The following is an 11,004-nucleotide window of genomic DNA, read 5'->3' on the forward strand; positions in this document are numbered from 1 at the left end:
TAAGATTATATTTATAACACTTAATTATAAGCTTTTGTAAAATAGTTATTGTGTTTTAAAAATTCAATGTGTATTTAAATTTTAATACGAATTTGATAAACAAAAAACAAACTTTATATTTATAATTAATTAATATAATTTGATATATAACACAATATTATAAGTATTAAATATTACATTTAAATCATAATTAGTAGATGAAAATAAACTAGAAGTGTATAAATATAAAAAACAGGGACTAAAATCGACAACTCAAAGTTCATCTCATTTTGGAGGAAATGAATAGTATAACATCAAATAGTATAACACCAAATATGGTGTTATACTTTTCATTTTCCTAAAATAGGGGAATAAATGGGATAGAGTTGGAGATGAATAGGGGAAGAAAATAGAGGAAACAATGAAAAATAGGAGTGGGTTGGAGATGCTCTTATGAACCTATTATTCTCCATTTCAAATTTTACATTTTTCACCTTATTTACATTAAATTAATAACATTACAATAAAAAATAAAATAAAATTAATACAAATTATAAAGTCACATATTTATTTAAATTAACGATTATAATTTTATATAATTAAAAAATATCGTTTAATTAATATTTTATATAAAAAATGATTAATAATTTTGAATTTTTTACTATAAAAGTTTAATTAATTTTATAACAATAATTCCCACAGATTATAAACTAGTCTTTTTATAAAGTTATAGTGAAATCCTTTTTAATCTTACAATAAGTAACGGGTAAATTCGTAATTTTGTTATATTTTCAATCATAATAGTGTGAGACTTTTTAGTTAACTATAAATAACCTACAAGTGTGTTAGTTTAAAGATCTAAAATGTTTATAAATCAATATCATTAGTACCAAAACACATCCACACATCTCATTAGTTTTACTTTTTCTTTTTTACTTCTAATGAGTTTGATTCTTGCTAGCATTGTGGACATTTTTCCAACAACTTCCAAATCAGACATTTTTCTTGTTTGAGTGTGAGGATGAATGACCATAAGAAAAAGTGTCTGGAGGTAAGAATGTTAACTCCACTAAATCAAAAAGAGTCAACAACATCTAAGTCTTACGTCTAGGTGTTTTTTGTTTTTTTTTTAAAAAACTTTTCAAATTATTTTTTGTTATATGACACAACACTTACTCTTTCGCAAAAGTTTGTTTTTTGAAAAGTTTCAGACTACAAAACATCCATGCGTGTTTAGCGCGGCGCAACACTTCACTTATCTCTTTAACTTTCAATTTTTTTCCAAGTTTTTTTGTCCGAATTTTGGTATAATTTTTTTTAAAACCTTGATTTTTTTTAACTTTGATTTACGGATTTGACACAATTTCATTTTATAGTTTCCACAATTATATATAACTTAAAAAAAAACAGTTTGATTTTTTTTTATTTTTTTTTACCGTTTTTGTTAATATTATTTTCAGTTTCGGTTGCATCTATTTTAACATGTAATTTTTTTACAAACTTTGTAGACATCGTTTGTAATATTTCTTAATTTTATTATTTTTATTATTTTTTTTATATTTTTCAAAATTAGTTTTTTTCTAGAATAAAACAGATTTCTTATATTACATTTTTTTAGAAACTTCATATTTTTTACATGTTCTTTTTAGTATTCTTTCAATGTTTTAAGAATAGAATTATTAAAATTTCGGTATAACAGAACTATTTTTAGTTTATAAAATTAGTTTATTTAAATTTCAGTTTACTGCAGTAGTTTGCATATGTTGAAAAACAAACATGTTTTTTATTACTGACTGCATCCGTTTGGTCCACCTCTTTCGTTACAGAGGGTTACAGATATGGTCTACACACTTTATAAATTTTTGTTTCGAAAAAGCAAAAACACCTAACTAAATAGCTAGCTTCTAGAATAATTGGTTGGATGTATCTGTTGGATTAGTGTCTAAGTCCATAACTATTTTGGTATGTACTTGACCCGATGGTGCATGGTCCTTTTGGGTTGCCTTCACCAAAGCAACTTGATAGGATGAATTATGGAGAGAAAGGATTAAATATGATTTATTAATATATTATGAGAATAATATATTAAAGGAGAAATCATATTGTTTAATTAATATTAGTCAATAATTAATTGGTAATTAGTTTTGTGACTAAAAGATATTAATTAAACTTAAGGGATTGGAATTGTAATTATAAGATAATTGCAATTTGGGCCATGGATTGCCTTATATCATAAGGTGGACGAATTCTATGGGGGAAGCCCATATGAAATCGTCCAAAGCCTTATGGAAAGGGCTCCATGGGTTGCTTAGGGCTTAAGCAACTAAATTAGGGTTTTCATGTTTGATAACCCTAATTGTCTCACTATATATAGATCCCTTAAGGACCAAAAACGTGGCTAAGCTTCTTGCTAGGCTTTTCACACGGTTTTGGCAGCCTCCATCCTCTCTCCTCTTCACCCTCTTGCTTATGGTGTTTGTGAGCCATTAGAGGAGTGACACTTGTGACTCTAAGCATTCCAAAGTCAATTCAAGGAGGAATTGGGATTGTTATTACTACATAACAATCAAGGTAACATCTTAAACCTAATTATATGTTAATATCGATTTCCATATGCTAGAATTAGGGTTTATAGTCTTGGATAACTTGCATATACAATAGAGAAACCTAGATCCAAGCATTATGGTTTGTATGAGCACATAGGATGTCTTATGACTAAAACCCATCAGTGGTATCAGAGCCTAGCCTGGTTTCAATTGTGTTGATGCATTGTATATCTGAAAATTTTGATTTTTGGTGTTCTGGAGGCTGGACTCACCGAGTCCATAGCTGAACTCGCCGAGTCCATGTGACTCGACGAGTCTAGGCTTGACTCGGCGAGTCGGCTCGTCAGATGGAGGGTATTTCGCGATTTCTTGCTGTTTTTGCTTATGGATAGTTACCTTATCACATTAGATCAATATTAATCCAATTTTATGATATATTTGACTATATTCTTGATCTAATTGAAGATATTTATCAATTAATAAGATAATTGTTTCCTTATGTGATAATTGATTAATTATTTTGATTAAATTGGTAAATTGTTTTGCAAGAAATCAATTAATAAATCAAATATGGATAATTATGTGATTAAATGTTAATTAAAATTATTTGTTATTTGATCCTTGTTGTTATGAAAAGTTTCATATTTTTCCCTTTAGGTTTTATAGTTTAAATTTGAACCCAAAAGTTGTGTTGTTTTGAAATTTAAATAGTTAAAACCCTATTGTTTTGAAAAGGTTTCAAAACTTGCCCTCAAGTTTTGGAATTTAAATTTTGAATTAATAGTTTAATTTTGATGCATATTTAAATTCTAAACCCTAATGTTTTGAAATGTTTCAAAACTTGCCCTTAAGTTTTGGAATTTAAAAGTTGATTAAAAGTTTAATTAGGAATGTTAAATTCTAAAACCCTAGTATTGTTTTGAAAAGTTCAAATCACACCCTTATGGTTTTATTAATTAATTAAGGTGTATAATTAAAAGAGATTTAATAAATCCATAAAAGTTTTGGTTTACAATTTAATTGAATTAAAAGTATAACTGTTAAATTTAACCACCTAGTATTTTAAAAGTGTAAAATACACCCTATACTATATATAACATTAAAAGTCTAACATTATATATATGTATGAGTAAAAGTCAGTCTTACCGTTAGTAGGCCTCATTCACGAAGCTGGTCTATAAGGGGTGTTTAAGGAAATTGCCTATAAAATGGCGATTGAATGGGTATCCACTCTTACCCACCGCACTCTTGACTAGTGGAGGGTCGTTAGCCGAACGGGTAGGATAGGACGAAACCTTCCATTATAAGTATAATGAAGTACAAAAGTAACTAAATGTTTTTCAAATTCCCAATCTTAGTTACTTAGGCAAAAGTGAATTGATGCAATTCCATGAAATTACACTTTGTGCCCTTGCGAAGACGTTAGTGGAGCGTGTGTGGTTTACCGGCACACTAAATGGTTCTAAGCAAAGGTAGCAAAGGGTGACTCAATGTTTTTCATAGTTCGGTGGAGCGTGTGTGGTTTACCGGCACATCGAATAGGTGACTGTTACATGTGAGGGCACCATGTAAGTTTGCATGGTTATTCACACCCGCTTTGTGATCCTCGGCATCCCAGTCACAAACAAGAGGGGCATATCGAGATTTAAACATGCCATTGAAATGTTCAATGAATCTCAAAGGATCTAGGAGTTTTCATAGATTTAAAACTTAAATTTCTTTTTCGTTTTTCATGGTGGAAATTAGTGAATCGTCATTCACTTACCTTCAAATATTCTGCAACTAGATTACGGCATCCCTTTTCTAGGTTGTAGAATATTGTGTTGGGTCCTAGCCTTAGTATCTCATTTGGGTGATTTACTAAGGACTCAATCAATCAACTAACTTGAATTTGTTTTCTCCCGTTTTGTAGATGTCAGAGTTCGACAACTATGGTCTTCTCAAATTTCGTGGAACAAGCATTCCACATGAAGATGATATTCCACGATTCGATCGAGGAACATGAAATCATACTTCACTTCTTCCTTCTCCTCCTCCAACTATTCTCCCTAACCCACAAGTTCAAAGGCTTGAAAATTTCAAGATCACTCAAGCCCTTTTGGCAAGTAAACATAAAGAAGGAAAGTCGGTGTGTGCACACGTCCTAGGGATGAAGTCACACATTGATAGGTTAAGAATGTTGGGATCCGTTGTCTGCGAGGAAATGGCTGTTGATTGGGTTCTTCAGTCACTTCCTAACTCATATAGTGAGTTCGTAAGAGAGTACTATATGATGAACTACGACGTGAACCTTATAGATCTCACCTATATGCTTGTTGCTGCTGAATCAGCAATGGTTTGGCACAATAGAAAAGCAAAGTTGATTGGTGAATCTGCCTTCAAGACCTCTATGGATATATACAATGGCAACGAAAGACATGCTATGATAGAAAAGTTTTATCATAAGAGAAAGGCAATGTCTGAAGTAGTTCCATGTCATGTTCCAAAAGAGTCAATTTGCTTTTATTGCCAAGAGAAAGGGCATTGGAGACGAAGCTGCCCCATTTACCTAAGAGATGGGAGAGTCAAAACGTATGGCTCTGCTTTAGGTAAAATCCATTGGCTAACTCTTTTAAGCTCCTATTCTAGATTCTTAATACATAATGTGATAAGATTAAAATTGATGTTTTGTAGGATCGAAGAAAAGAAAGGAAGCTTAAGGGAAGTAGTGAGCAGAATCTAACCGTGAAGAAATGGATTTCGATCGCATTACTTGAAGATTAGATTCCTGAGCTACTACTTAGAGTTAGAATTGAATAGAATTAGAAATATGTATTAGCATAGTTTTTCAATGAATTGCATTGTAAGGACAAATTTTTCCGCAATAAAATAAATTTTGATTTTTATATTATTTATTTATCCTTGCAATGGCGTATATGAAAAAAATTGATGTTTGAATGTTTCTATTATTAGCAATAATAGATTTGGTTCTTATTATGTTATTTATGGAAAGTCGAGAGTTTACCGAATATGGAGAGTTTCTCATCGCCCAAGTTTCAATTGGACAGAAACTTGGAATCATGCAACTTGGTTGCACGATGAATAAGAAATCTCATATTTGGAAATTAGACTAATTCATTGACAAAGTGTCAAGTGAAGGACTAGGATATCGAGCACACAAAGTTGCGTGTTGATCAAGTCCACCATAAGAGTAACAATGATATTCATCATGATTTACTAAAGGTTTAGTAAATATGATTATACTTACAAGATTAAGTGTAATTATGAATTGATTGAAAAGGTTTAAATCGATAGCAAAACGAATAAGAAGAATCAAGTAGGCAGAAAGATAAAAGTTTCTCCATTCTAAGAAGAAGGGAGAGTAGCTCTTTTGCTTTATGATAGGACTTAATGATTAAGAATCATATCTCAATTGATCCTCTAAGTGAGTCTTAGTACAATTGTATGTTTAAGAAGAGGAATCAAGGATTGGAGAAATGGTTAAATCAAGAAGTCAATCATACTTCGTTCCAAAACAAGTCTTAAAGTTAAGATTGTGACATTGAGTGATAAGTGTTAAGAAGGTTTATAACAATCATCAAATGTGGAAAGTTGTGATGTCTTGGATAAGACAAAGACCAACTAGGACCAATTTATGAAGTGTTTTGATAAAAACTACACTAACTCTTGAATATTTGTTTGTCAAGAAATGTTTATTGACAAGAGAATCTTATATGTCAAGGAGTCAGTGGGAGTCTTAATGGTCTTGAAAGGTTTCAAGAACAAATCAAATAAACCTTATCGATCATCACTAGCACACGAGTTGAGGTTTACAACCTATTGTGTTGACATTATTTTGTTTCTATGCCAATCGAATCGAGTTAATTATGCAGTTGAGTCCTATGAGTTCTCATTTGAATGCATTAAAAGGCAAGGACCTTGATCAATGGAAAGTACATTGATAAGAAAAGGTGAGCCGCTTAACTACTTGGAAGACGTGGTGGGCAGCTGTTCTACCATAAGGCAAGAAATCAAGATTAAGAAAGTTCGGTCCATATGAGTTTGAATTTTTCGTAAACTTTGGTTTTAACAAATTCACATGGATAGGAACACATACACCGCTCAAATCTAAGTGTCATAAGATTTCCTCCTTCATGAAAATGATTGTGAGGAAATGCTTTCACTAAGAAAGATTTTAAGAAGATAGTGATTGTAAAATTGCATTCTCAAAATTCGATTATGGTTACGGTATCCCTTTCCATGATTTGAATTGTGAGGTTTGGCAATTAGTCTTAATTGTTTAGACATACATATGAACTATCTAAGGCAAAGGTGTATAAGTTCAAGAAGCCTTGATAAAAGATTATCAAAGCACTAAGTATTAGAAACATGGACTTAAGAAATTCAATAGGTATTGTCTTTCTGGAAGTTAAGATGTTTATGAATACATGTCGAAGCTAGTGGGAACATAAGTGTTATGTTTTATGATAATCATCATGATAGTGAGAGCATAAATGTTATGATTGTATGATTATTAAGGCACGTATTGCAAGTTGGCAATATTAATTATAGAAAACAAGAGTTATACCTTGCAAAGTTGTAAGGGTTGTAAAGTTGTTTTGCTATAATTAAGGGAGAGAATATTATGCTTCATCTCAAATCTAAAGGATTAGGTTGAGAAATGTTAATAAATTTAGTCAAGAGTACATAGTGTGTTCTTAAAATTTCGATTATGATTACGGCGTTCCTCTTCACACTTCGAATTTTGAGAACATAGCAAATAAAACATTATGTGTCGTGTCCCATACGCTTCGGCTATAGGATCGATTGCAAATGCTTTAATGTTTGACCATTCTAAAATTTTCCAAATGTCGAGCGCATTTAGAGGGAAAAGGGACTAGAATTGGTTTTGACTAAAATAATTAAACAACTATCAAAGGACAATCCAAAGTTCGACGAGGATTGGTTGCTTGTGAGTAGTTGGAAGTATAGTATTAGAAAATATGGAAATGTTTCCATATTGGATGGACCATATCAACTCTATTATGAATAGAAAATATTCTATTAAGAATGAGTTGTCATATGGAACATATGGAAGTGTGTCCATATTGGGAATTGAATATTGAGAAATCTATGACTAGATTAGAAACTTCTATTCAAAAGGATGTTCAAAGGAATGTACTTTGAGTGAGAGACATCATATCTAAGGAATTGTCTTGTAACAATCTCCGTTAGAGGACTTTGTAATATCATTGGCAGTAGTCTTTGTGACTTTGGTGCAATGACATTACGAAAGGATCGTTGCATAGAATGTTAGAATCTAACATATTTTATAAGTAGTAAGAATTTGATATTCCTTCACTTATGAAAAAGGATTTGGAGTTGTGAAATGAGAATGATTGAAAATGTGTTCAATTTGTCTATTTCACAAAAGTAAGAACCATAGGTAAACATTGTGTCAATGCTAGGAGCATGGGACAAGTGTAATAATTCAAGTAAGAAGTTGATTACCCGAAACGACAAATAATGAGTAATCGGTATGGTGATAAATAAAAGGAGTTTTATTTATAATCAAATGTTTGAGGCCATATGGGATTAGTATTATTCTTGTGTTTCACTTTGCATGTTTTGACTTCCAGAATAATTGAATTATTAAGAATAATCGAATTATTCGAACGGGCCACAGTCGTTCATATGTTGGAAGTAGGTATGAATGAAGATTGTCGTGAATTGGTGTGTGGAATATCTAAAAGAGTATTAGACATAAGCAAATGTTTGCTGCAACGTTCATGAGTGCTTATGAATATGATTTGAGTATTGGATTAAACCCACGCTCACTTGGATCGCTCCATGAATTGTATCACGAGTGATTAGTGAGACGATAACATCTTATATTCTTGAAACCGAGATGTGTGAGTTGTATCTTGAAAATCAGTTACACATTGATAATATGTAAACACACTAGTAACTTAGTGTTATAAAACATATTGTTGTGTGTGATTCGGTGAGTAAGTGCAAGCAAGCATTGTATCAAAGTTTATCCGTTCCTTTTATCCAAGGTAGGATAAAAGCGATATCTTTGGGCCCCTCGATGATTTTGTGATAACAAATGTAAATGCTCGGTCGGGCTAGGGCTAATTTGATTTGTTCAATTAGTCAGTCGTCATAAATTAGGAATCGAGAAATAGTACAAAGAGAATGATTTGAAATCGTATCTCATATGATATCTAGAATGGAGGAATATATGATCCCTTATCTAAGGACACGCGTATCTGATATGATCAGAGTTGACAGCGGCTTTGGAAAGCTACGATTGCAGATCAGGATCTGAAGTCATACGCAGAATAGTTATTAGACTTATCCAAGTAGGAGACTGTTGGATTAGTGTCTAAGTCCATAACTATTTTGGTATGTACTTGACCCGATGGTGCATGGTCCTTTTGGGTTGCCTTCACCAAAGCAACTTGATAGGATGAATTATGGAGAGAAAGGATTAAATATGATTTATTAATATATTATGAGAATAATATATTAAAGGAGAAATCATATTGTTTAATTAATATTAGTCAATAATTAATTGGTAATTAGTTTTGTGACTAAAAGATATTAATTAAACTTAAGGGACTGGAATTGTAATTATAAGATAATTGCAATTTGGGCCATGGATTGCCTTATATCATAAGGTGGACGAATTCTATGGGGGAAGCCCATATGAAATCGTCCAAGGCCTTATGGAAAGGGCTCCATGGGTTGCTTAGGGCTTAAGCAACCAAATTAGGGTTTCCATGTTTGATAACCCTAATTGCCTCACTATATATAGATCCCTTAAGGACCAAAAACGTGGCTAAGCTTCTTGCTAGGGTTTTCACACGGTTTTGGCATCCTCCATCCTCTCTCCTCTTCATCCTCTTGCTTATGGTGTTTGTGAGCCATTAGATGAGTGACACTTGTGACTCTAAGCCTTCCAAAGTCAATTCAAGGAGGAATTGGGATTGTTATTACTACATAACAATCAAGGTAACATCTTAAACCTAATTATATGTTAATATCGATTTCCATATGCTAGAATTAGGGTTTATAGTCTTGGATAACTTGCATATATAATAGAGAAACCTAGATCCAAGCATTAGGGTTTGTATGAGCACATAGGATGTCTTATGACTAAAACCCATCAGTATCAACATAATAAGGAACTCTTTGGAATGGTGTATGCCACTGTATATCTACAAATAGCATGGTATTTTACTATGATAAAAAGTTTGACACAAAAAGATGTTGAGTCTTCAGTTAAAGTAACATTGGAATAAAAATAATATAATCGATCATTGGTTGTTTGTTACGATCATGAATAATGTTATAAAATAGATCAACTATTAATGTGAGAAAACTCAATTAAACAACCATGCAAACCCCACGATATAAAGTGGAAACCCCAAATCAAGAAAAACCACTATGAAAACGACACTCTTATTAAAAGGTTACATTGTTGTTAGATCTCTAAGGAGAAAAGAGAGAAAAGACGATGTTGGAATGAATAAAATATGACATCTAATGGGTTAAATATAATAGTCTTACAAATAGTCCTAAACAAACTCTAAAAGCTGGAAATATGAAACATTCCTAATACATGACTATAGGGGCAGACACATGAATTGATGGTAGGTGTTGCTGAACATTTTTTTTCCGGACAAACATAATAAAAACCAAAAAATAATTCATTACGTCTAATAAAAACACGATCCATTACATAAAAAGTTAAAAACATAACAACGATCTATTACAATTTAAATATGTCCTCTTCATGCCGACATATTCTGAAACTACTTCATTATTTTTTCATTCTCAACTTTCACAAGTGTTTCGGTCTCAAAATAGCATAGCAACGCGTCATTCAAAAAGTCATCGCCAATTTTCTTGTGCAAGCCGGTCTTCAAGAGCTTCATCTTCGAAAAACATCATTCTACACTTGTGGTCGCTATGTGTAATATCAAAGTCAATTTTAAAAGCTTATAAACCAAAGGATACGACCGATGTTTCCTCGTACTAACCATCAAACGAGAAATGTCGGAAATTCCTTTCAAACTAGTAAAATGCTCATCTTTGATACAAGAGTGATAAAATGCCACACCCCCAAACCAGGATGGCGGAAACATCTGGGGGTGGATGACTTCATGAACAGTATCAAAACATAATATACAATAGTGATCAAAGCAAACACAACCATTATAAATATGTAATTCTTTCCTTGTAAAATGATAGTGTTTGTTCCAAAAAAATCCAATATTTTCTTAAAAATGAGTTTTAGTCTTAAAAACCCTAAGACCAAAAATGTATAAGTATTTATATACATAAAATAGTATTACATAGTTTTATTCTTATATAAAACCATTTGAACGCATGTCACCCCGTAAACTAAATGTATCGTTGATTTCTCAAGTGAGTTATTACAACCATGTTAAAAAGAAGGTGGCCTGCTGCGACGTTCTTCAGGCGTTGGAAA

The sequence above is a fragment of the Lactuca serriola genome, chromosome 5, assembly GCF_051521515.1.
Source record: "Lactuca serriola cultivar US96UC23 chromosome 5, Lser_US96UC23_V15, whole genome shotgun sequence".
NCBI classification, from domain to species: Eukaryota; Viridiplantae; Streptophyta; class Magnoliopsida; order Asterales; family Asteraceae; genus Lactuca; species Lactuca serriola.